General features: G+C 38.5%; 1 protein-coding gene across 8 annotated transcripts in view; it reads left to right on the top strand.

The window, feature by feature from the left end:
- The window catches only part of ZNF420 (zinc finger protein 420), a 57,907-nt gene that overhangs the window by 4,665 nt on the left and 25,588 nt on the right, over nucleotides 1–27,654 (top strand). For 6 of the 8 annotated variants that reach the window (XM_036885708.2, XM_057493457.1, XM_036885703.2 and 3 more), the window contains exon 2: nucleotides 3,792–3,839. The gene's annotated coding sequence lies outside the window, so the exon portion shown is untranslated. Of the gene's footprint in view, nucleotides 1–3,160; nucleotides 3,265–3,791; nucleotides 3,840–27,654 lie in introns of those variants that run through there. The other 2 variants (XM_057493458.1, XM_057493456.1) reach the window with 1 other exon arrangement.

Here is a 27,654-nt window from a genome sequence, read left to right as displayed (position 1 = left end):
CTATGTACCACCCTCTCAGAACTGCCTTTGCAGTGTCCCACAGATTTTGGGCTGCTGAATTTTTGTTTAGTCTCCATGAATTGCTTGATTTCCATTTTAATTTGTTCATTGATCCATTGATTATTTAGAAGTATGTTGTTTAGCCTCCATGTGTTTCTAGGCTTTTTTGTGTTCTTTGTGTAATTTATTTCTAGTTTCATACCATTGTGGTCTGAGAAGCTTGTTGATAAAATTTCAATCTTTTTAAATTTATTGAGACTTTTTGTGGCCTAGTATGTAATCTGTTCTGGAGAATGTTCCATATACACTTGAGAAAAATGTGTATCCTGCTGCTTTTGGGTAGAACATTCTGTAGGTATCTGTTTAGTCCATTTGATCTAATGTGTAGTTCAGTGCCTCTGTTTCCTTATTTATTTTTTGTCTGGTTGATCTGTCTATAATGTGAGTGGTGTGTTGAAGTCTCCTAAAATGAATGTGTTGCAAATCTATTTCCCCGTTTAATTCTGTTAGTGTTTGTTTAATATATTTAGGTGCTTTGATGTTGGATGCATAGATATTTGTAATGGTTATATCCTCTTGTTGGACTGACCCCTTTATCATTATGTAATGTCCTTTGTCTCTTTCTTTGTTTTGAAATCTATTTTGTCTAAGAATCGCTATTCCTGCCTTTCCCCCCCTATTGTTTGCATGAAATATCTGCTTCCATCCCTTCACTTTTAGTCTGTGTATATTTTTTGGTCTGAAATGAGTCTCCTATAGGCAGTATATATATGGGACTTGTTTCTTTATCCATTCTGCCACTCTATGTCTTTGATAGGTGCATTCAGTTCATTTACATTTAATTATTGATAGGTATATACATATTGCTATTTTGTTGTTTTCTGTTTGTTTTCATAGCTCCTCTCTATTACTTTTCTTCCTCTTTTATACTCTTCTTTTGTTATTGATGGTTTCTGTAGGTTGTTGTTGAATTTCTCTTTTAAAATTCTTTGTGACTCTATTATAGGCTTTAGGTTTGTGGTTACAAATGTTCAAGGATAGCATCCTGACTATGTAACAGTCTATATTAAGTTGCTGATTGCTCTATTTTAAACACAGTCTACAAGTACTTTTTTTCTTCTTCCTTCTCCACACTTTTTGTGTTAGATGTCATAATCTGCACTTCTTGTGTATCCATTGATTGATTTTGTCTATAGTTGGTTTTGCTACTTTTATTTTTGTGCTTAGTAATTAATTGGTCTACTACCTTTACTGTGGGTTTAATTTCACAGGTGAAACTATTTAGCCTTAGGAACATTTCCATTTACAGCAGTCCCTTTAACATATCCTGTAATGCTGGTTTAATCGTTATAAATTCTTTGAGCCTTCATTTATCTGGAAATTGTTTAATCCCTGCTTCAAACTTGAATGATAATTTTGCTGTGTAGAGGATTTTGGGTTGAAGGTCCTTCTGTTTCAGTACATTAAATATTTCATGCCTCTCCCTTCTTGCCTGGAAAGTTTCTGCTGAGAAGTCTGCTGATAGCCTGATGGGATTTCCCTTATAAGTAATCTTTTTTTCTCTCTCTGGGTGCTTTCAGCACTCCCCCCTTATCCTTAATCTTTGACATTTTAATTATTATGTCTTGATATTGTCTTGCTGGGGTTCCTTTTGTTATGGGTTCCCTGAACTTCCATGACCTGAGTGTCTATTTCATTCCCCAGATTGGGGAAGTTTTCAGCAATTATTTCCTCAAAGAGACTTTCTATCCCTTTGTCTCCTTCTTCTCCTTGTAGTACCCCTATTTTGAGAATATTGTTTTGTTTGGATTGGTCACACAGCTTTATCATTTCATTCCTAGAGATCCTTTTTTCTCTCTGTTCCTCAGCCTCATTGTATTCCTGTTCTCTAATTTCTATTTCATTGTCTCCTTTACTTGTAGCAATCTATTATTCATTCTGTCCACTACATGTTTCATTTCAGTTGCTGTATTCTTCAGATCCTGTATCTCTTTGTTGAAGTCCTCTGTGAGATCTTTAATACATTTCTTCAGATCAATAAGGGTATTTATGACTTTTACTTTGAAATATTTATCAAAAAGATTGGTCTCTGTTTCATTTAGCTGTCTTTCTGGCATCTTACCTGTGGTTTGAAACATATTCCTCTGCCTCCTTCATTATGTCAGGGTTTCTGTATTTCTTCCTTTGTATTAGATGGCTCTTCTATGCTTGCTGATCTAGAGAGTAATGGCTTTATAAAGAAGGCATCCTGTGGTCCCAGAAGCTCAGGACTCTTTTCTCTTCAGTGCCTGGTTCTCCTTTACTGTGAAGCCCCAGTTGCTGTTTGTGGGCAGTGGGTAGGGGTCACCTTTTGGTCTGTCTGCCAGCAGTGGTTTATCTCAGTCTGCTGAGGACAGCAGTTTGCCTCAGCTGGCCCTTTGTGGTTAGAGCAGTGAATTCTGCTGGGATGGTTGTGGTCAGGGCTACCCTGCAGCAGTGGTGGGGCTGCTGTGTTAACAGGGTGGATGGAGCAGTCACACAGTGAGTTACGCAATGGCAGGGTGCAGTGACTCACTGCAGTGGCAAGTCCCCAGCTTGTGGAGTGTCCTGGTACTTAGAAGTGGCAGTGAGCTGGGCTGTGGGAGGGTGCATAGGTGCGTGGGCAAGCAGCGGTAGTGAGAGGCACAGTGGGATTCTGTGCCAGCAGGAGGCAGCTAGTTGCTAGGGAGTTCTTTAGCAGCAGTGAGGTGTGCAGCACTGGGCTTGACCATCTCTGGGGAGGAAGGAGCTCTCAGAGCTGGCTCTGCAGGCACCTTCCCAGTTTGGCTTAAACAGGGCCTTGAAAGCTGGGAGACTTCCCCTCTTCCCATCAGGCAGCAAAGTTTGTGCTGCTGAGCTGAGTGGGATGGCATTTCAGCAGTGCACAGGGAAGTACCTCAGGGCTGAGCCACCAGCCTAGGGATTGGAGCATCTGGCACTCCCAAGAATGCCCAATTTGTTCAACTGAGGGAGGGCTGGGGAGGTATCTTCCACCTGCCCTTTCTTCTGCAGATAGCTCTGTCCAACCTTCACCCCTCTGTCTCCCCTCCCACTGGTGGCATGTGTTTTAAACTGCTGCCTCTGTGTTGGGTCTCGGCAGAAACAGTGGAGCATGCCTGTCCTCCACAGGTGGCTGGTTTCTCAGCCTCCCAGAGTGTTCCCACTGTCCCTGGTGTCCAGTCCTGCTAATCACCAGAACCCAGTGCAATGTGGACTTGTGTTCCTAGAGCACATCTGCAGGGGAAGGTATGCAGAGTTCCTGGTGCCTATTCCCTCCCCATTACTTCTTCTTCCTCCTGCCTGTGGGCTGGGAAGGGGAAAGAGCTTGGATCCCGCTGGATTGCAGCCCTGCCACTTTACCCTTTTCTGTGTGGTCTTTTCTTCTTCCTCAGGTGTAGGTGGTCTGTTCTGCAGTCTTCAGTTCACTTTTAGGTTTAGTTGTATTTCCTGTAGTTGTTTCCTTGGCGTGTGTGGGAGGTTTCCACCTTGCCTTCCTATTCTGCCGTCTTCTCTTTTCAAACACTTTAGAACTTGTAGCACTCTACTGCAGGGACCCATCTCCACCTTTGAATCCAGAAATAAATTCTAGCCCATGACAGCTGTGACCTTGGCTCTTCTTTCTCATACACAAAGCTGTTCTAGTCTTCTGATTTCCCTCTATGTTAATTGGGGGTAGACTGAGGTTGAGGAGTGGAACAGGATGTGTTCTCATTTAGAGTATACCCGAGAAAGGCCTACTATTTCATGGTTCCATTTTCTTTTCCTGATTGTAGAGCCCAGAGGAAAGAATGGCTGTTACACATTCAAAAGCAAATCCCAAGGTGAGTAGATGGTTCTTCTTTGTTTCCTGAAATGCCTTTGTTTTTTAGGCTATAGGAATCTTTGTTTTCTTTTCAAAATTTCTTAGATAAGTCTTCTCATATGATGGAGGGGCAAGGCAATTTTCTATAGATTGGGAACAAGGACTTTGTGCAGTTAATTGATAGATGCTTCCCAATGGTAGTTAAATTGAAGAAGAATGGATTTTCAATTCATGACTTTTAAAAGGAGATGATACTGGTTTTATTTTGACACAGTAGTATTCTGTGTTTAACTTTTGTTAATTTTCAAATATATACAAAAGTATAATGAATGACCATTTGACCAGCTCAAAAGTTCCACTATGTTCAGAGAATATACTCTGTGTAATTTGAACTCTTTTAAATTTATTAAGATTTGCCTTATGACCCAGAATATGTGGTGTATCTTAGTAAAGGTTTGATGTGCACCTGAAAAGATTGTATTCTGCTGTTGTTGGATAAAGTATTCCCGTAAGTGTTAGCTAGGTAAAGTAGATTGGTAATATTGTTAAAATCCTTTTTGTAACCCTGCTGATTATCTGTCTGTTGTTGGATTTATCTTTCTTTTACTAATTTCTATTGGTGTCTGCTTTGTGTATTTTGAAGCTTTGTTATTAGGTACATAAATGTTTTAGATTATGTATGCTAATGTTAATTGACCCCTTTATCACTATGAAATGGTATTCTGTATCCCTGGTAATATTCTTTATTCTAACATCTACTTTGTCTGGTATTTAATGTTACAACTCCAGCTTTATTTTCATTAGTGTTAACATGATATATCTTTATCTATTCTTTTACTTTCAACCTATTTGTTCTGATAGTTATAATACATTTATTGTTGGCATGTTGTGTTTTTATCCAGTTTGACAGTAGCTGTCTTTTAATTGGAGTATTTGTGCTACTTTTATTTATGTGATTATAATACAGTTTGGGTCAAATCCACCATCTTGTCCCATCTGTTCTTTATTTCCTTTTCCTTCTTTTCTGCCTTCTTTTCAATTGAAAGAGATTCAAAATAACAATACCAGTATTTTTACTAATCTTGTGAATATAAAAAACCAATCAAGACTTCTTGGAGTTCAGTAGAAAATAACCGTTAGGGATCTATTATCAAATTACTGTGTTTTTAAAATCACCTAAAATAACACCTTTCATATAGATAAGCCACCAATTTGAGAGACACACTTAAGTTCAGTTGTTTCATCTTGCTTTCTAGTTTTAGGGATTATTTTTCCCCCACTGTGATTTAATATTATTTTTAAATTACGTAAAATATTTACATATTTCCAAATTCAAAACTACAGAGCAAGGTGAATTGAGAGAAGTCTAGCATCCATTCCTGTCCTCTCCACCTTGTTTCCTCCTTCCATTTATAAATAACATATGTTTATGTATGTTTGTATGTATATGCACATATTTTTATGTTGTCTCCATTTTCAATTAAAAGGAAGCATTCTGTGTACACTGTTCTGTACCTTCCTTTCCCTCCCCCACCACATTGAATGTATCCCCAGAAATCATTCCACATTCAACTTCATCAAGTATTGATTTATGGCTAAACATGTTTCATCTGCAACACCACTACTCCATCCCCACCAAAAAAAAAAAAAAACGTGGGAAAACAATTCCATTCACAATATCATCAAAAAGAATAAAATACCTAGGAATAAACCTAACCAAGGAAGTGAAAGACCTATACCCTGAAAACTGTAAGACACTCTTAAGAGAAATTAAAGAGGACACTAACATGGAAACTCACCCAATGCTCCTGGCTAGGCAGAATTAATAGTGTCAAAATGGCCATCCTGCTCAAAGCAATATACAGATTCGATGCAATCCCTATCAAATTACCAACAGCATTCTTCAACGAACTGGAACAAATAGTTTTAAAATTCATATGGAAACACCAAAGACCCCGAATAGCCAAAGCAATCCTGAGAAGGAAGAATAAAGTGGGGGGGATCTCACTCCCCAACTTCAAGCTCTACTACAAAGCCACAGTAATCAAGACAATTTGGTACTGGCACAAGAACAGAGCCACAGACCAATGGAACAGAATAGAGACTCCAAACATTAACCCAACCATATATGGTCAATTCATATTCGATAAAGGAGCCATGGACATATGGGGAAATCACAGTCTCTTCAACAGATGGTGCTGGCAGAACTGGACAGCTACATGTAAGAGAATAAAACTGGATCATTGTCTAACCCCATACACAAAAGTAAATTCAAAATGGATCAAAGACCTGAATGTAAGTCATGAAACCATAAAACTCTTAGAAAAAAACATAGGCAAAAATCTCTTGGACATAAACATGAGAGACTTTTTCATGAACATATCTCCTGGGGCAAGGGAATCAAAAGCAAAAATGAACAAGTAGGACTATATCAGGCTGAAAAGCTTCTGTACAGCAAAGGACACCATCGATAGAACAAAAAGGTATCCTACAGTGTGGGAGAATATATTCATAAATGACAAATCCAATAAAGGGCTGACATCCAAAATATATAAAGAGCTCACACACCTCAACAAACAAAAAGCAAATAATCCAATTAAAAAATGGGCAGAGGAGAAGCATTAAAGATGGCGGCATGAGAGGAGAGACAGAGGCTACCTCCTAAAACTGAATACAATTAGAAAATTTAATTCGTGCAACTAATCCTGAGAGAGCAACAGGAAAGAGGATGGCGTCAGACTGCACACACCTGGAGAAAAGAGCAGACCTCAGCGAACGGGGTAACATACCGGAGCTGTGGCTCCGCGGGACCCGAGCCCCTCCCCCACCCCAGCTCACTGGCGGGAGGAAGAGAAATGGAGCAGGGAGGGAGAGGAAGGCTTGGGACTGCTGAATACCTAGCTCGGGAGATCTGCACTGGGAGCACAAACCTACATTTCATGGTGCTTTCATGAGACTCACATGGAAAGTTAATACAGGCAGAGTTCCTGGGGAGACTGGGATTCCGGCTGCTTGTGGAAAGCAGGGATCCGTATCCGGCTGCTCTGGGACAAAAACTTATACCTGTGTGCCTGGCCCACTGGCTCAGGCAGTGGAGACAGGCACAGCAGCCAGGAGGTGGGGAACAGCTCTTTCCTCCCCCCAGGCACCAGTACTGCTCCCCTGCGACCCCCGACATTGCTCCAGGGGCTCAACAGCTCCAGAATAGAGCTTCTGGACACTAGAGGGCGCCATATACAAACATGAAACACCAAAGGAACCATGTCCAGAGTAAAATTGTTAATACAACTCCTGAGAAAGATTTAAATGATATGGACCTCATGACTTCCTGAAAGGGAGTTCAAAATAAAAATAATCAACATCCTAATGGAGGTACGGAAAGACATCCAAGAACTCAGGAATGAATTCAGGTCAGAGATCCAATCTTTAAAGAACACGATGGAGGGTATTAAAAGCAGGTTGGATACAGTGGAGGAGACAATAAATGAAATAGAAATTAGAGAAGAGGAATACAAAGAAGCTGAGGCACAGAGAGAAAAAAGGATCTCTAAAAATGAAAGAATATTGAGAGAACTATGCGACCAATCCAAGTGGAACAATAGTCGCATTATAGGGATACCAGAAGAAGAAGAGAGAGAGAAAGGGATAGAAAGTGTCTTTGAGGAGGTAGTTGCTAAAAACTTCCCCAATTTGGGGAAGGAGATAGTCTCTCAGGCCATGGAGATCTACAGATCTCCCTACACAAGGGACCCAAGGAAGACAACAACAAGACACATAGTAATTAAAATGGGAAAGATCAAGGATAAGGACAGACTGTTAAAAGCAGCCAGAGGCAGAAATAAGATCACATACAAAGGAAAGCCCATCAGACTAACAACAGATTTCTCATCAGAAACCTTACAGGCCAGAAGGAAGTGGCATGATGTACTTAATGCCATGAAGCAGAAGGGCCTGGAAGCAAGATTAGTTTATCCGGTGAGATTATCATTTAAATTTGAAGGAGGAATTAAACAATTTCCAGATAAGCAAAAGCTGAGAGAGTTTACCTCCCAAAAAACATCTCTGCAGTCTATTTTGGAGGGACTGCTATAGATGGAAGTGTTCCTAGGGGTGGATAGCTGTCACTAGAGGTAGGAAAATTATGGTAGGGAGGGTCGAGCAGCCGATTGCAAGGCAAATGCAAAAATAAATTGACTATGCCCAAAGCCAGTCAAGGGATAGAGAAAAAGTTTAGAATCTGACACCTAATATATAAAGAATGAAGGAGGAAGAAAAACGAGGAGAAATAGAAAAGAACCTTTAGATTGTGTTTGTAACAGCATACTAAGTGAGTTAACTTAGACTCTTAGATAGTAAGGAAAGTAACCTGGAACCTTTGGTAACCATGAATCTAAAGCCTGAAATGGCAATAAGTACATACCTATCGATAATCACCCTAAATGTAACTGGACTGAATGCATAAATCAAAAGACATAGAGTCACTGAATGGATAAAAAAATAAGACCCATCTATATGCTGCTTACAAGAGACTCACCTCAAACCCAAAGACAGGCACAGACTTAAAGTCAAGGGATGGAAAAACATATTTCATGCAAACAATAGGGAGAAAAAAGCAGGTGTTGCAGTACTAGTATCAGACAAAATAGACTTCAAAACAAAGAAAGTAACGAGATAAGGACATTACATAATGATAAAGGGGTAAGCTCAAAAAGAGGATATAACCATTATAAATATATATGCACCCAATACAGGAGCACAAACATATGTGAAACAAATACTAACAGAATGAAAGGAGGAAATAGAATGCAATGCATTCACTGTAGGAGACGTCAAAACACCACTCACTCGAAAGGACAGATCCACCAGACAGAAAATAAGTAAGGACACAGGGGCACTGAAAAACTCACTAGAACAGATGAACCTAATGGACATCTATAGCACTCTACACCCAAAAGCAACAGGGTACACATTCTTCTCAAGTGCATATGGAACATTCTCCAGAATAGACCACATACTAGGCCACAAAAAGAGCCTCAGTAAATTCAAAAAGATTGAAATCCTACCAACCAACTTTTCAGACCACAAAGGTGTTAAACTAGAAATAAATTTTACCAAGAAAGCAAAAAGGCTCACAAACACATGGAGGCTTAACAACACACTTCCAAATAGTCAGTGGATCAACGACCAAATTAAAATGGAGATCCAGCAATATATGAATATAAATGACAAGAACAACACAAAGCCCCAACTTCTGTGGGACGCAGCGAAAGCAGTCTTAAGAGGAAAGTATATACCAATCCAGGCATATTTAAAGAAGGAACAACAAACCCAAATGAATAGTCTAACATCACAGTTATCAAAATTGGAAAAAGAAGAACAAGTGAGGCCTAAAGTCAGCAGAAGGAGGGACATAATAAAGATCAGAGAAGAAATAAACAAAATTGAGAAGAATAAAACAATAGAAAAAATAAATGAAAGCAAGAGCTGGTTCTCTGAGAAAATAAACAAAATAGATAAGCCTCTAGCCAGACTTATTAAGAGAAAAAGAGAATCAACACACATCAACAGAATCAGAAATGAGAAAGGAAACATCACGAAGGATCCAACAGAAATACAAAGAATTATTAGAGACTACTATGAAAACCTATATGCTAAGAAGCTGGAAAACCTAAAGGAATGGACAACTTCCTAGAAAAGTACAACCTTCCAAGACTCACCAAAGAAGAAACACAAAATCTAAACCAATTACCAGCAAAGAAATTGAAGCAGTGATCAAAAAACTACACAAGAAAAAAAACCCTGGGCCAGATGGATTTACCTCACAATTTTGTCAGACATACAGAGAAGATCTAATACCCATTCTCCTTAAAGTTTTCCAAAAAGTAGAAGAGGAGGGAATACTCCCAAACTCATTCTATGAAGCCGACATCACCCTAATACCAAAACCAGGCAAAGACCCCACCAAAAAAGAAAACTACAGACCAATATCGCTGATGAACATAGACGCAAAAATACTGAATAAAATATTAGCAAACCGAATTCAAAAATATATCAAAAGGATCATACACCACGACCAAGTGGGATTCATCCCAGGGATGCAAGGATGGTACAGCATTCGAAAATCCATCAACATCATCCACCACATCAACAAAAAGAAAGACAAAAACCACATGATCATCTCCATAGATGCTGAAAAAGCATTCGACAAAATTCAACATCCATTCATGATAAAATCTCTCAGTAAAATGGGTATAGAAGGCAAGTTCCTCAACATAATAAAGGCCATATATCATAAAACCACAGCCAACATCATACTGAACAGTGAGAAGCTGAAAGCTTTTCCTCTGAGATTGGGAACAAGACAGGGATGCCCACTCTCCCCACTGTTATTTAACATAGTACTAGAGGTCCTAGCCATGGCAATTAGACAAAACAAAGAAATACAAGGAATCCAGATCGGTAAAGAAGAAGTTAAACTGTCACTATTTGCTGGTGATATGATGTTGTACATACAAAACCCTAAAGACTCCACTCCAAAACTACTAAAACGGATATCAGAATACAGCAAAGTTGCAGGATACAAAATTAACACACAGAAATCTGAGGCTTTCCTATACACTAACAATGAGACAATAGAAAGAGAAATCAGGAAGACAATTCCATTCACAGTAGCATCAAGAAGAATAAAATACCTAGGAATAAACCTAACCAAAGAAGTGAAAGACCTATACCGTGAAAAGTATAAGACACTCTTAGGAGAAGTTAAAGAGGACACTAACAAATGGAAACTCATCCCATGCTCCTGGCTAGGCAGAATTAATATCGTCAAAATGGCCATCCTGCCCAAAGCAATATACAGATTTGAGGCAAATCCCTATCAAATTACCAACAACATTCTTCAACAAACTGGAACAAATAGTTCAAAAATTCATATGGAAACACCAAAGACCCCCAATAGCCAAAGCAATCCTGAGAAATAAGAATAAAGTGGCGGGGATCTCCCTCTGCAACCTCAAGGTGTACTACAAAGCCTTAGTAATCAAGACAATTTGGTACTGGCAGAAGAACAGAGCCACAGACCAGTGGAACAGATTAGAGACTCCAGACATTAACCCAAACATATATGGTCAGTTAATCTTTGACAAAGAAGCCATGGACATACATGGGGAAATGACAGTCTCTTCAACAGATGGTCCTGGCAGAACTGGACAGCTACATGTAAGAGAATGAAACTGGATCACTGTCTAACCCCATACACAAAAGTAAATTCAAAATGGATCAAAGACCTGAATGTAAGTCATGAAACCATAAAACTCTTAGAAAAAAACATAGGCAAAAATCTCTTGAATGTGAACAGTAGCGACTTCTTCATGAATATATCTCCCTGGGCAAGGAAAACAAAAGCAAAAATGAACAAGTGGGACTATATCAAGCTGAAAAGCTTCTGAACAGCAAAGGACACCATCAATAGAACAAAAAGGTACCCTACAGTATTGGAGAATATATTCGTAAATGAGAGATCCAATAAAGGCTTAACATGCAAAATATATAAAGAGCTCACGCACCTCAACAAACAAAAAGCAAATAATCCAATTAAAAAATGGGCAGAGGAGCTAAACAGACAGTTCTCCAAAGAAGAAATTCAAATGGCCAACAGACACATGAAAAGATGCTCCACATCACTAGTTATCAGAGAAATGCAAGTTAAAAACACAATGAGATATCACCTCACACCAGTAAGGATGGCCACCATCTAAAAGACAAACAACAACAAATGTTGGTGAGATTGTGGAGAAAGGGGAACCCTCCTACACTGCTGGTGGGAATGTAAATTAGTTCAACCATTGTGGAAAGCAATATGGAGGTCCCTCAAAATGCTCAAAATAGAAATACCATTTGACCCATGAATTCCACGTCTAGGAATTTGCCCTAAGGATGCAGCACTCCAGTTTGAAAAAGACAGATGCACCCCTATGTTTATCGCAGCACTATTTACAATAGCCAAGAAATGGAAGCAACCTAAGTGTCCATCAGTAGATGAATGGATAAAGAAGAGTGGTACATATACACAATGGAATACTATTCAGCCATAAGAAGAAAACAAATCCTACAATTTGCAACAACATGGATGGAGCTAGAGGGTATTATGCTCAGTGAAATAAGACAAGCAGAGAAAGACAAATACCAAATGATTTCACTCATCTGTAGAGTATAAGAAAAAAAGAAAAACTGACGGAACAAAACAGCAGCAGAATCACAGAACCCAAGAATGGACTAACAGTTACCAAAGGGAAAGAGACTGGGGAGAATGGGAGGGTAGGGAGGGATAAGGGCGGGGAAGAAGAAAGGGGGTGTTATGATTTGCATGTATAATGTTGGGGGTGGGGGAAAGGGGAGGGCTTTGCAACACTGAGAAGACAAGTAGTGATTCTACAGCGTCTTGCTATGCTGATGGACAGTGACTGTAATGGGGTTTGTGGGGGGGACTTGTTGTATGGGAGAGCCTAGTAAACATACTGTTCTTCAAAAAAATAAAAATAAATAAATTTTAAAAAAAGCGCAGAGGAGCTGAACAGACAGTTCTCTAAAAAAGAAATTCAGATGGCCAACAGACACATGAAAAGATGCTCCACATCGCTAATTATCAGAGAAACGCAAATTAAAACCACAATGAGATATCACCTCACAGCAGCAAGGATTGCCACCATCCAAAAGACAAACAACAAATGTTGGTGAGGTTGTCGAGAAAGGGGATCCCTCCTACACTGCTGGTGGGAATGTAAATTAGTTCAACCATTGTGGAAAGCAGCATGGAGATTCTTCAGAATGCTCAAAATAGAAATACCATTTGACCCAGGAATTCCACTCCTAGGAATTTACCCTTAGTATGCAGCAGCCCAGTTTAAAAAGGACATATGCACCCTTGTGTTTATCGCAGAACTATTCACAATAGCCAGGAAATGGAAGCAACCTAAGTGTCCATCAGTAGATGAACGGATAAAGAAGATGTGGTACATACACACAATGGAATATTATTCAGCCATAAGAAGAAAACAAATCCTACAATTTGCAACAACATGGATGGAGCTAGAGGTTATTATGCTCAGTGAAATAAGCCAGGTGGAGAGAGACAAGTACCAAATGATTTTACTCATATGTGGAGTATAAGAACAAAGAAAAACTGAAGGAACAAAACAGCAGCAGACTCACAGAACTCAAGAATGGATTAACAGTTACCAAAGGGAAAGGGACTGAGGAAGATGGGTGGGAAGGGAGGAATAAGAACGGGGAAAAAGAAAGGGGGCACAACAATTAACGTGTGTAATGTGGAGGGGTGGCCACAGGGAAGGCTGTACAACACAGAGAAGATGAGTAGCGATTCTGTAGCATCTTACTGCGCTGATGGACAGTGACTGTAATGGGGTTTTTGGGGGGAACTTGTTGAACGGCGGAGCCTAGTAAACATAATGTTCTTCATGTAATTGTAGATTAATGATACCAAAATAAAAATATTTATAAAAAATAAAATAATTAAAAATGTGGATTATCTTGAAGTAAATTCTAGATATATAATTTCATCTAGAAATATTTTAATACATTTCTAAAGAAGAACTTTTTATTTAAAAAACAAATCCATAATATTATCACTACTAAAGAGAAAAACTCTGTACTCTCTTAATGTCATGAAATACCTGGTCAATGTTCTAATTTCCCCCATTGCCCATAAACATTTTTTTATGGTTTGTTATTATCAAGATCCAAACAATGTCTCTTAGGTAATAGGTGATACGTTTCTTAAAATTTTCTTTCTCTTTTCTTGCTCTTTGTTTCAGAAACAGTCTTCTTATAGAGTTACTCATATTCTGGATTTTGTTGATTACATGTATGTGGTGTAATTTAACATGTTCCCCTAATCCTGTGTATCTTATAAACTGAGTATTTAATTCAAGAGACTTGTGTTCAGTTTTTGTGTGTTTTTATTTGTTGTGCATTAATCCTTCTTGTATGATAATGTGTACATCTATAAGTGGTATGTAATATTTGATTGTCTTCCTTTATGTGATGTTAGCCATTGATCATCTCAACTTGGAATCGTTATTTTATCAGGAGCTATTAAATTATACTCTCTGATTTCTTTGCAATTTATTATCTGGTTGGAATACTTGTATAAATGGAGCCATCCTCTCATCAATGTCTTAGTTACTCTGAAGTGTAGTTTATGCCAAAAAATGTAGAATAAAAGCTTGATTTTTGCTATCATTATTTTTCAGCATCTTCCAAAGTTTATCCTGTATTTTCTTTTTAAATTATCCTTATGAACTTGTAAATTTAAATATATTTGATACGTTTCACTCCATAGCACTTGTTCCTAATACTCAAAATTGTTCATCTGTGACCAGTGGGATCTTCTTCACTTCCGCTTATTGAGCTCCTTTTGGATTCCTTTTGGTTCCTTTTGACATCACCCCAGTAGTCCTTGGTAGATTCCAAACTTCCTGGTGTGGCAAAATGTTCTGTGCTCATCTTGTACGTTTTCCTGTTCCAAACATGAAATCTACCACTTCTCAGTGGAACTTTGGTTCCTTTCAGTGGGAAGTAGTTTTAAGAAGCCAGAATTAGCAGTAGGAGTTCTCATTGCTTCTGGTTGTTATTGATTGTAGGCCTTTACAGAGCTGATTAAATAACTTTTTTAGAAGGAGAAAAGTAAATCCTTAATTTATGCTGATATTTCCAATTGAGTGTAAATGTACAGTTTTTCTTGACTTTATATATATTTTTTGTAGTCTGACAAATTTTTATATTCCTAACAAGACTAAATAACCACATACTTCTTTTATCCTCATTGATATGTTTTTGTGTATATAATTATTTTAGACTGTATGTATGTTTTAGAATAACAATGCTGATATAATTAATATCAGTATAATTACTGAAAAACAGTTAATAGTTTTGTCTGTAGGTTATATTGCACTAGGGATCTATGTCAAATAACTCTATTTTAAAGTTCTTGAAACAACCACTTTATTCCTGTATTTATACTGCCATTATTATGCACAACTTGGTTTGTTTCATTTTGCTCTTAGTTTTTAGGGATTTTTTTCATTTTGATTTAATGATTTATATAAAACATTCTCATGGCTCCAAAGTCTAATGGATTCAGTGTGATAGTACTTTTTTCTGTATGTCAACTGTGTTCATGAGAGATACTGAGCTATAATTTTTTTTCTTGTAATATTTTTTCACATTTTGGGATCATAGTTATTTGGTCTCAAAGTGTTGAAGAAACTGTTTTCTTCTTTTCCTGCTTTCTGAAAAAGTTTGTGAAAGAATAGTATTATATCTGCCTTAAACATTAGTGGAATTTATGGATGAAGCCTTCTTGACCTTCTCTGTGGGCAGAATGTTTGTTTTGTTTTACAAAATTCAATTTCTTTAATATCAATGGGGTTTATGTTTTCTGTTCTTATAAGACTTTTGGTAATTTGTGTTTTAAGGAATTTATCCATCTTTCAAATTTTTAAATTTATTGGCTTAGAGGGGGAGAGGAAAAGATGGCAGCATGAGAAGGGTGTTGGAAATCTCCTCCCAAAACCATATATATTTTGGAAATACAGTAAATACAACTATTCCTAAAAGAGTGACCAGAAGATATAGTACACCAGCCAGGCTACATCCACAAGAACCCAACATCTCACAGAAAAGGGTAAGATATAAAGCTGTGACCCGGTAGGACCGAGCACTCCCCCCACCCCAGCTCACCAGTGGGAGGAAAAGAATCAGAGTTGGGAGGGAGTGGAAGCACAGGACTGCTAAATAACCAGCCCTAGTAATCTTCCCAGAAGCACAGACACACATTGCATGGTGCTCTGGATATTAGAGGAGCAGAAAAGCAAAATCCAAGACTAAGACTGCAAACAGGTTCCCACAACTGGTTGCGCTGGGACAAAAGAAAAGGAGGTGCTTTAAAAGTCTTAAAGGGACAAGGTTTTAACAGGTGGACAAAATTGTCCTGGCACACTCATCCCAGCAGGCTGGGAACTTTAAGGAACTTCAGGTGCCCTATCCACCTGGTTGGCAGCGCAGCTCCAAGGCCCCTCACGGCAATAAGCAGCCTGCTGTTCCTTCCTCCCCGCTGGCACCTGCAAGCAAACTGGCTGTCACTGTCACTGCTGCAGACCATCTGGAGAACAGCCCCGCCTACAACAACCACACAACTTAACCCAGAGGCTGCTCCCTGCGCGCAGTTGACCCATACAGACAGAGGAGACGGGTGGAGAGACCGGAAGGCATGAAGGAGCTTTCTTCTCACGGCAGAACACACACCACTCACCTGCGAACCCCAACAGTGCCCTAGGCCATCCTGAGGGCCACTGTGCCCATGGCAACTCTGGGGATTAAACCAGAGACTGCTCCCTGCGCACAGTTGGCTGGCACAGACAGCAGAGATGGGCATGGAGACCAGGAGGCATGAAGGGGCCTTGTCCTTGCAGCAGACACACGCACTGCTGCCCTGCAAACCCCGCCATCTTGAGGGCTGTCCCACCCGCAGCAGCCTAGGGGATTAGTCCAGAGCCTGCTCCCTGTGTGTGGTTGACCGGCACAAACAGTGGAGACAGGGAAGGCACCTGGCAAGCAGGAAGGAACTTACTTCTCCAAGCTGACACATGCGCCACTTCCTGGTGACCACTCCCATTGCCATGAAAAGGCAAAGGAACCTTGTTCATTCCAAAATCCCTCTAATGCCAGAGAGAGGGCTTGGTGAGACAAATCACCAATATTCCTGTAAAAGAATTCAAAATAAAAGTCATAAGCATGCTGATGGAGCTACAGAGAAATATGCAAGAGCAAAGGTATGAATTTCAGAGGGAGATAACAGAAATGAAACAAACAATGGAAGGATTTAAGAGCAGAATGGATCAGGTGGAAGAGACTGTTAATGGAATAGAAATCAGAACAGGAATACAGAGAAGCTGAGGCAGAGATAAAAGGATCTCTAGGAATGAAAGAATATTAAGAGAACTGTGTGATCAATCCAAATGGAACAAAATTTGCATTATAGGGGTACCAGAAGAAGAGAGAGAAGAAGTAATAGAAAGTGTCTTTGAAGAAATAATTGCTGAAAACTTCCCCAGTCTGGGTAAGGAAATAGTCTCTCAGGCCATGGAAGTTCACAAATCTCCCAATACAAGGGACCCAAGGAGGAGAACACCAAGACATACAGTAATTAAAAAGGCAAAGATCACAAAGACAGAGTATTAAAAGCAGCCAGAGAGAGAAAAAAGATCACCTACAAAGGAAAACCCATCAGGCTATCTTCAGACTTCTCAGCAGAAACCTTACAGGCAAGAAGGGAATGGCATGAGATATTCAATGCAATGAAACAGAAAGGCCTCAAACAAAGAATACTGTATCCAGCAAGATTACCATTTAAATTTGAAGGAGGGATTAAACAATTCCCAGATAAGCAAAAGTTGAGGGAATTAAACCAACTCTACAGTGTATTTTAAAGTGACTGCTCTAGATGGAAGTATGCCTAAGGCTAAACAACTGCCACCAGAGAAAATAAAACCACAGCAAAGGAAGTAGAACAACTAAATACTAACTAAATGCAAAATAAAATCAGCTATCCACAAAATCAGTCAAGGGAAACACAAAGAGTACAGAATATAACACCTAACATATAGAGTGGATGAGGAAGAAAAAGAAGGGAGAGAAATAAAGAATCATCAGACTGTGTTTATAATAGTGTAATAAGCAAGTTAAGTTAGACAGATACCCTTGAACCTTTGGTAACCACAAATCCAAAGCCTGCAATGGCAATAAGTACCTATCTACTGATAATCACCCTAAATGTAAATGGACTGAATACACGAATCAAAAGACACAGAGTTATAGAATAGATAAAAAATCAAGACCCATCTATGTGCTGCCTAGTAGAGACTCACTTCAAACCCAAAGACATACACAGACTAAAAGTGAAGGGATGGGAAAAGATATTTCATGCAACTAACAGGGAGAAAAAAGCAGGAGTTGCAGTGCTTGTATCAGACAAAACAGACCTCAAAACAAAGAAAGTAACAAGAGACAAAGAAGGACATTATGTAATGGTAATGGGGTTAGTCCAACAAGAGGATATAACCATTATAAATATCTATGCTCACAACACAGGAGCACATACATATGTGAAATAAATACTAACAGAATAAAAGGAGGAAATAGAATGCAGCACATTCATTTTAGGAGACTTCAACACAGCACTCACTCCAAAGGGCAGATCAACAAGACAGAAACTAAGTAAGGATGCACAGGCACTGAACAACACATTAGAAGAGATGGACCCAACAGACATCTATAGAACAATCCACCCAAAAGCAAGATACACATTTTTCTCAATTGCACATGGAACATTTTCCAGAATAGACTGCATTCTGGGCCACAAAAAGAGCCTCAGTAAATTCAAAAAGATTGAAATTCTACCACCCAACTTCTCAGATCACAAAGGCATAAAACTAGAAATAAATTGTACAAAGGAAACAAAAAGGCTCACAAACACACGAAGACTTAACAACAGTCTCCTAAATAATCAATGGATCAGTGACCAAATTAAAACAGAGATCAGGCAGTATATGGAGACAAATAAAAAGAACAACACAATGCCCCAACTTCTGTGGGATGCTGCGAAGGCAGTTCTAAGAGGAAAGTATCTAGCAATCCAGGCCTATTTAAAGAAAGAAGAACAATCCCAAATGAATAGTCTAAACTCACAATTAATGAAACTAGAAAAAGAAGAACAAATGAGGCCCACAGTCAGTAGGAAGGACATAATAAAAATCAGAGAAGAAATAAATAAATTTGATAAGAATAAAAGAATAGAAAAAAACAATGAAACCAAGAGCTGGTTTCTTTAGAAAATAAACAAAATAGATAAATCCCTAGCCAGACTTATTAAGAGAATAACAGTATCTACACACATAAACAGAATCAGAAATATGAAAGGAAAACTCACAACAGACACCACAGAAATATGAAGAATTATTAGAGAATACCATGAAAAGCTATATGCTAACAAACTGGATAACCTAGAAGAAACGGACAACTTTCCAGAAAAATACAACCTTCCAAGACTGACCCAGGAAGAAACAGAAAATCTAAACAGACCAATTACCAGCAATGAAATCGAATTGGTAATCAAAAAACTACCCTAGAACAAAACTGCTGGACCAGATGGCTTCACTACTGAATTTTATCAGACATTTAGAGAAGACATAATACCCATTCTCCTTAAATATTTCCAAAAAATAGAAGAGGAGGGAATACTCCCAAACTCATTCTATGAAACCAGCATCACTGTAATACCAAAACCAGGCAAAGATACCACAAAAAAAGAAAACTACAGATCACTATCCCTGATGAACATAGATGCAGTAATCCTCAACAAAATATTAACAAACCAATTTCAAAAATACATTTAAAAAATACTATCCATCGTGATCAAGTAGGATTTATTCCAGGGGAACAAGGATGATACAATATTTGAAAACCCATCAACATCATACATCACATCAACAAAAAGAAGGACAAAACCACATGATCATCTCCATAGATGCTGAAAAAGGCAGTCAACAAAATTCAACACCCATTCATGATAAAAACTCTCAATAAATGGGTATAGAAGGCAAGTAACTCAACGTAATGAGGGCCATGTATGATGGACCCACAGCCAACATCATACTTAACAACGAGAAGCTGAAGGCTTTTCCTTTAATATCAAGAATGGGACAAGATTGCCCTCTCTCCTTGCTTTTTTCAACATAGTGCAGGAAGTTCTAACCACAGCAATCAGACAACACAAAGAAATAAAAGGCATCCATATTGGTAAGGAAGAAGCTGGGCTGTCGCTATTTGCAGATGACATTTTATTGTACATGGAAAACCCTAGGGAATCCACTCCAAAACTGCTAGAACTAATATCTGAATTCAGCAAAGTTGCAGTATGCAAGATTAGTACATGGAAATCTTTTATATTACTATGCACACACGATGAACTAGCAGAAAGAGAAACCAGGAAAATAATTACATTCATAACTGCATCAGAAAAGAATAAAGTACCTACGAATAACCCTAACCAAAGAAGTGAAAGACCTATACCCTGAAAATAACAAGACACTCTTAAGAGAAATTAAAAAGGACACTAATAAATGGAAATTCATCCCATACCCTTGGGTAGGAAGAATTGATGTCAAAATGGCCATCCTGTCTGGAGTGATCCACAGATTCAGTGCAATCCCTATCAAAATATTGACAGCATTCTTCAACAAACTGGAACAAATAGTTCTGGAGTTCATGTGGAGCCAAGGAGACCCCAAATAGCCAAAGCAATCCTGAGATGGAAGAATAAAGCAGGGGGGTCTCACGTCCCAAATTCAAGCTCTACTACAAAGCCACAGTAATCAAGACAATTTGGTACTGGCACAAGAACAGACCCATAGACCAGTGGAACAGAATAGAGTCCAGATATAAACCCAAGCATATATGGTCAATTAATATACAATAAAGGAGCCATGGATCTACAGTGGGGAAGTGACAGCCTCTTCAACAGCTGGTGTTGGTAAAACTGGACAGCTCCATGTAAGAGAATGAAACTGGATCACTGTCTAACTCCATACACACAAGTAACTTTGAAATGGATCAAAGACCTGAATGTAAGTCATGAAACCATAAAACTCTTAGAAAAAAACATAGGCAAAACTCTATTGAATATAAACATGAGCAAATTCTTCATGAACATATCTCCCCAGGCAAGGGAAACAAAAGCAAAAAATGAACAAATGGGACTATATCAAACTAAAAAGCTGTACAGCAAAGGACACCATCAGTAGAACAAAAAGGCAGCCTACAGTAATGGGAGAATATATACATAAATGACATATCCAATAAGGGGGTGACATCCAAAATATGTAAAGAGCTCATGCACCTCAACCAACAAAAAGCAAATAATCCAATTAAAAAATGGGCAGAGGAGCTGAACAGACAGTTCTCCAAAGAAGAGGTTCAGATGGCCAACAGCCACATGAAAAGATGCTCCACATCACTGGTCATCAGAGAAATGCAAATTAAAACCACAATGAGATATCACCTCACACCAGGAAGGATCACCACCATCCAAAAAACAAACAACAAATGTTGGCAAGGTTGTGGAGAAAGGGGAACCCTCCTACACTGCTGGTGGGAATGTAAATTAGTTCAACCATTGTGGAAAGCAGTATGGAGGTTCCTCAAAAAACTAAAAATAGAAATAGCATTTGACCCAGGAATTCCACTTCTGGGAATTTACCCTAAGAATGCTGCAGCCCAATTTGAAAAAGACATATGCACCCCTATGTTTATTGCAGCACTATTCACTATAGACAAGAAATGAAAGCAACCTAAGTGTCCATCAGTAGATGAATGGATAAAGAATATGTGGTACATATACAGAATGGAATATTTTTCAGCCATAAGAAGAAAACAAATCCTACCATTTGCAACAACATGGATGGAGCTAGAGGGTATTATGCTCAGTGAAATAAGCCAGGTGGAGAAAGACAAGTACCAAATGATTTCACTCATCTGTGGAGTATAAGAACAAAGCAAAAACTGAAGGAACGAAACAGCAGCAGACTCACAGAACTCAAGAATGGACTAACAGTTACCAAAGGGAAAGGGACTGTGGAGGATATGTGGGACAGGAGGGATAAGGGGAAAAGGGGCATTAGAATTTGCACATAATGTAGGGGGGTAACGGGGAAGGTAGTATAGCACAGAGAACACAAGTAGTGACTATAAGCATCTTACTATGCTGGTGGACAGTGGCTGTAATGGAGTATGTGGTGGAGACTTGATAATGGGGGGAATCTAGTAACCACAATGTTGTCCCTGTAATTGTATATTAATGATACTAAAGGAAAAAAAAGTTAAAAAATCTATTTGCATAGAATAGTATTATCCTTTTAATGCATGTTAAGATCTATAATCCATTCTCCATACTGGTAATTTTTTTTCTTCATTGACTTGCTAGGGGCTTCTCTATTGTATTAACCTTGTATAAGAACCAAAAAGCACTGGGATTTCTAATTTTAACTTTGTTGATATTCTTTATTGAATCCTTTTTATATTGTGGATTTGTGTATATTTTTATTATCTCTTTTCCTCTTTGTGCTTCATTTGTTCTTTTTCCAGCTCCTTAAGGTAGGAGCCTAAATCATTTATCTGTCCTGGCTTTTTTTCTAATATAAACATTTATTGCTATAAATTTTACTTTAAATAATGCTGTTGGTACAGCCCACACAGTTTGGTAAGTTGTGCTTTTGTAGTTATTCAGTTCAATATATTTTCTTTTTTTTTGAGAGGGAATCTCTCATATTTATTGATCAAATGGTTGTTAACAACAATAAAATTCTGTATAGGGGACTCAATGCTCAATGCACAATCATTAATCCACCCCAAGCCTAATTCTCTTCAGTCTCCTATCTTCTGAAGCATAACGAACAAGTTCTTACATGGTGAACAAATTCCTACATAGTGAATAAGTTCTTACATGGTGAACAGTACAAGGGCAGTCATCACAGAAACTTTCAGTTTTGATCACGCATTATGAACTATAAACAATCAGGTCAAATATGAATATTCGTTTGATTTTTATACTTGATTTATATGTGGATCCCACATTTCTCCCTTTATTATTATTATTATTATTTTAAATAAAATGCTGAAGTGGTAGGTAGATGCAAGATAAAGGTAGAAAACATAGTTTAGTGTTGTAAGAGAGCAGATGTAGATGCTCAGGTGTGTGCCTGTAGACTATGTGTTAATCCAAGCTAGACAAGGGCAATAAAACATCCACGGATGCAGAAGATTTCTCTCAAAACGGGGGGTGAGGTTCTAAGCCTCACCTCTGTTGATCCCCAATTTCTCACCTGATGGCCCCCCTGCGACTGTGCCTGTCTTGGGTTGTTCCTCCCTTGAGGAATCTTACCCATCTCTGGCTAACCAGTCATCTTCCGGGGCCATACAGGGAAATGTAAAGTTGGTAAGTGAGAGAAAATCCATATTGTTTGAAAAGGTTAGCTTTTTACTTCTTTGCAGATTTATGCCCTGTGGCTTCTATGCCCAGCATTTGTCTTGAGGTATCTTTACCACTTGGAGGAATAATGATACTCGGTAAATTTGATATGAGGCATGAATTCTATTTAAGGGTTGTAATTAGGAAGGAATAAGAAAAGCTATAGAGGTAGCAGACAGAAGAAAACATGGGAAGATTGATTATTTCTTTGACATATCTTCTTGTAGAGTAACTTAAGCATGTATAGGTTTTAAACTACTAATTAAATTGCGCACACACATTAACATAATAGGAATACAGTTACATAACCAAAGCAGATCTATAATTACCAGCCATCTCCAGTGAAGCCAAGAAAACCAGTTAGGCACCCTAGGCATTTGTGAAAATTTGTCTGTGATATGATGGATATTGTCCAACTGTACTTGAACAGTCTGAGAGAAATCAGCCAAATTAAAACAACCCATTCCTTGGAACTGTTCACATCCCATATGTTCTTTTAACAGTAGATAGTCTGTAGTTGTAAGATTTTGGAGCACTACAACTTGCACTTCTAATTCTTGGTTGAGTTCCAACAGTATAGATCCAGTCAAATTTGTTGTTTTACAGTATGCACAGGCCAGCTTAGATATCTCCTTCTTCATTCCCATGGCAAGTCCAGGAACCGGTGGGATGAATGCAGCTACAACTGTAGCAGTGCCTGGATCTTTGTTGAGGTTTTTTGATGATCATCTTCTGGTATGACTCTTCCAGAGAGTGCTGATGTTGGAAGTTCTTCATATCGTATCTTACTTCATTTTCTGGGTAACCAAATTAGGCTTTGATCCTCTGTATAAACACAGACCTTTTGCCCACACTTTGATATGCCCTTTATACCATTGTGTAAACTTATTGGAAGTCACCACAAAGGAACTGCTTTTTTTAAGAGAAAGGAATCTTATCAGAAAAATGTACCTCCATAGCCGATCATCTGACACCCTTTAAGTGATCAAAATTAAGGATATTTAAAGCATGCATTAATCGTTGATTTACAGTTAGTTTTATCCTATCAGGGAGTAATCCCCCTTTTCTTTCTTTTTTTTTTGTTATCATTAATCTACACTTACATGAAGAATATTATGTTTACTAGGCTCTCCCCTATACCAGGTCCCCCCTATAAACCCCTTACAGTCACTGTCCATCAGCATAGCAAAATGTTGTAGAATCACTACTTCTCTTCTCTGTGTTGTACAGCCCTCCCCTTTCTACCACCCTCCCATGCATGCTTATCTTAATACCCCCCTTTTTTTCCCCCCCACTTATCCCTCCCTACCCACCCATCCTCCCCAGTCCCTTTCCCTTTGGTACCTGTTAGTCCATTCTTGGGTTCTGTGATTCCGCTGCTGTTTTGTTCCTTCAGTTTTTCCTTTGTTCTTATACTCCACAGATTAGTGAAATCATTTGGTATTTCTCTTTCTCCCCTTGGCTTATTTCACTGAGCATAATACCCTCCAACTCGATCCATGTTGCTGCAAATGGTAGGATTTGCCCTCTTCTTATGGCTGACTAATAGTCCATTGTATATATATACCACATCTTCTTTATCCATTCATCTACCGATGGACATTTAGGTTGCTTCCAATTCTTGGCTATTGTAAATAGTGCTGCGATAAACATAGGGGTGCATCTGTCTTTTTCAAACTTGATTGCTGCGCTCTTAGGGTAAATTCCTAGGAGTGGAATTCCTGGGTCAAATGGTAACTCTGTTTTGAGCATTTTGAGGAACCTCCATACTGCTTTCCACAATGGTTGAACTAATTTACATTCCCACCAGCAGTGTAGGAGGGTTCCCCTTTCTCCACAGCCTTGCCAACATTTGTTGTTGTTTGACTTTTGGATGGTAGCCATCCTTACTGGTGTGAGGTGATACCTCATTGTAGTTTTAATTTGCATTTCTCTGATAATTCGCGATGTGTAGCATCTTTTCATATGTCTCTTGGCCATCTGTATTTCTTTTTTGGAGAACTGTCTGTTAAGCTCCTCTGCCCATTTTTTAATTGGATTATTTGTTTTTTGTTTGTTGAGGCGTGTGAGCTCTTTATATACTTTGGACGTCAAGCCTTTATCGGATATGTCATTTACAAATATATTCTCCCATACTGTAGGGTTCCTTTTTGTCCTATTGATGGTGTCTTTTGCTGTACAGAAGCTTTTCAGCTTAAAATAGTCCCACTTGTTCATTTTTGCTGTTGTTTTCCTTGCCCGGGGAGATATGTTCAAGAAGAGGTCACTCATGTTTATGTCTAAGAGGTTTTTGCCTATGTTTTTTTCCAAGAGTTTAATGGTTTCATGACTTACATTCAGGTCTTTGATCCATTTTGAATTTTCTTTTGTATATGGGGTTAGACAATGGTCCAGTTTCATTCTCCTACATGTAGCTGTCCAGTTTTGCCAGCACCAACTGTTGAAGAGACTGACATTTCGCCATTGTATGTCCATGGCTCCTTTATCAAATATTAATTGACCATATATGTTTGGGTTAATGTCTGGAGTCTCTACTCTGTTCCACTGGTCTGTGGCTCTGTTCTTGTGCCAGTACCAAATTGTCTTGATTACTATGGCTTTATAGTAGACCTTGAAGTTGGGGATGAGATCCCCCCTACTTTATTCTTCTTCCTCAGGATTGCTTTGGCTATTCGGGGTCTTTGGTGGTTCCATATGAATTTTTGAATTATTTGTTCCAGTTCATTGAAGAATGTTGCTGTTAATTTGATAGGGATTGTATCAAATCTGTATATTGCTTTGGGCAGGATGGCCATTTTGATGATATTAATTCTTCCTAGCTACGAGCATGGGATGATTTTCCATTTGTTAGTGTCCCCTTTAATTTCTCTTAAGAGTGACTTGTAGTTTTCAGAGTATAGGTCTTTCACTTCTTTGGTTAGGTTTATTCCTAGGTATTTTATTTTTTATGATGCTATTGTGAATGGAATTGTTTTCCTGATTTCTCTTTCTATTGGTTCATTGTTAGTGTATAGGAAAGCTACAGATTTGTGTGTGTTAATTTTGTATCCTGCAACTTTGCTGTATTCCAATATCAGTTCTAGTAGTTTTGGAGTGGAGTCTTTAGAGTTTTTTATGTACAGTATCATGTCATCTGCAAATAGTGACAGTTTAACTTCTTCTTTACCAATCTGGATTCCTTTATTTCTTTGTTTTGTCTAATTGCCATGGCTAGGACCTCCAGTACTACGTTAAATAACAGTGGGGAGAGTGGGCATCCCTGTCTTGTTCCCAATCTCAGAGGAAAAGCTTTCAGCTTCTCGCTGTTCAGTATAATGTTGGCTCTGGGTTTATGATATATGGCCTTTATTATGTTGAGGTACTTGCCCTCTATTCCCATTTTACTGAGAGTTTTCATCATGAATGGATGTTGAATTTTGTCAAATGCTTTTTCAGCATCTATGGAGATAATCATGTGGTTTTTGTCTTTCTTTTTGTTGATGTGGTGGATGATGTTGATGGATTTTTGAATGTTGTACCATCCTTGCATCCCTGGAATGAATCCCACTTGGTCATGGTGTACAATCATTTTGTTGTATTTTTGAATTCGCTTTGCTAATATTTTGTTGAGTATTTTTGCATCTACGTTCATCAGGGATATTGGTCTGTAGTTTTCTTTTTTGGTGAGGTGTTTGCCTGGTTTTGGTATTAGGGTGATGTTGACTTCATAGAATGAGTTTGGAAGTATTCCCTCCTCTTCTATTTTTTGGAAAACTTTAAGGAGAATGGGTATTATGTCTTCCCTGTATGTCTGATAAAGTTCCGAGGTAAATCCATCTGGCCCGGGGGTTTTGTTCTTTGGTAATTTTTTTATTACCGCTTCAATTTCGTTGCTGGTAATTGGTCTGTTTAGATTTTCTGTTTCTTTCTGGGTCAGTCTTGGAAGGTTGTATTTTTCTAGGAAGTTGTCCATTTCTCCTAGGTTTCCCAGCTTGTTAGTATATAGGTTTTCATAGTACTCTCTAATAATTCTTTGTATTTCTGTGGGGTCCATCATGATTTTTCCTTTCTCGTTTCTGATTCTGTTGATTTGTGTTGACTCTCTTTTCCTCTTAATAAGTCTGGCGAGAGGCTTATCTATTTTGTTTATTTTGTCGAAGAACCAGCTCTTGGTTTCATTGATTTTTGCTATTCTTTTATTCTTCTCAATTTTATTTATTTCTTCTCTGATCTTTATTATGTCCCTCCTTCTACTGACCTTAGGCCTCATCTGTTCTTCATTTTCCAATTTCGATAATTGTAACATTAGACCATTCATTTGGGATTTTTCTTCCTTCTTTAAATATGCCTGGATTGCTATATACTTTCCTCTGAAGTCTGCTTTTGCTGTATCCCACAGTAGTTGGGGCTTTGTGTTGTTGTCGTTTGTTTCCATATATTGCTGGATCTCCATTTTGATTTGGTCATTGATCCATTGATTATTTAGGAGCATGTTGTTAAGCCTCTATGTGTTTGTGAGCCTTTTTGCTTTCTTTGTACAGTTTATTTCTAGTTTTATGCCTTTGTGGTCTGAAAAGTTGGTTGGTAGGATTTCAATCTTTTGGAATTTACTGATGCTCTTTTTGTGGCCTAGTATGTGGTCTATTCTGGAGAAAGTTCCATGTGCACTTGAGAAGAAAGTGTATCCTGTTGCTTTTGGATGTAGAGTTCTGTAGATGTCTATTACGTCCATCTGTTGTAGTGTGTTGTTCAG

Source organism: Manis pentadactyla, chromosome 15 (assembly GCF_030020395.1).
Source record: "Manis pentadactyla isolate mManPen7 chromosome 15, mManPen7.hap1, whole genome shotgun sequence".
Lineage (NCBI taxonomy): Eukaryota > Metazoa > Chordata > Mammalia > Pholidota > Manidae > Manis > Manis pentadactyla.
The sequence above is the reverse complement of the archived record's forward strand: the minus strand, read 5'-3'. Positions and strand labels throughout refer to the sequence as shown.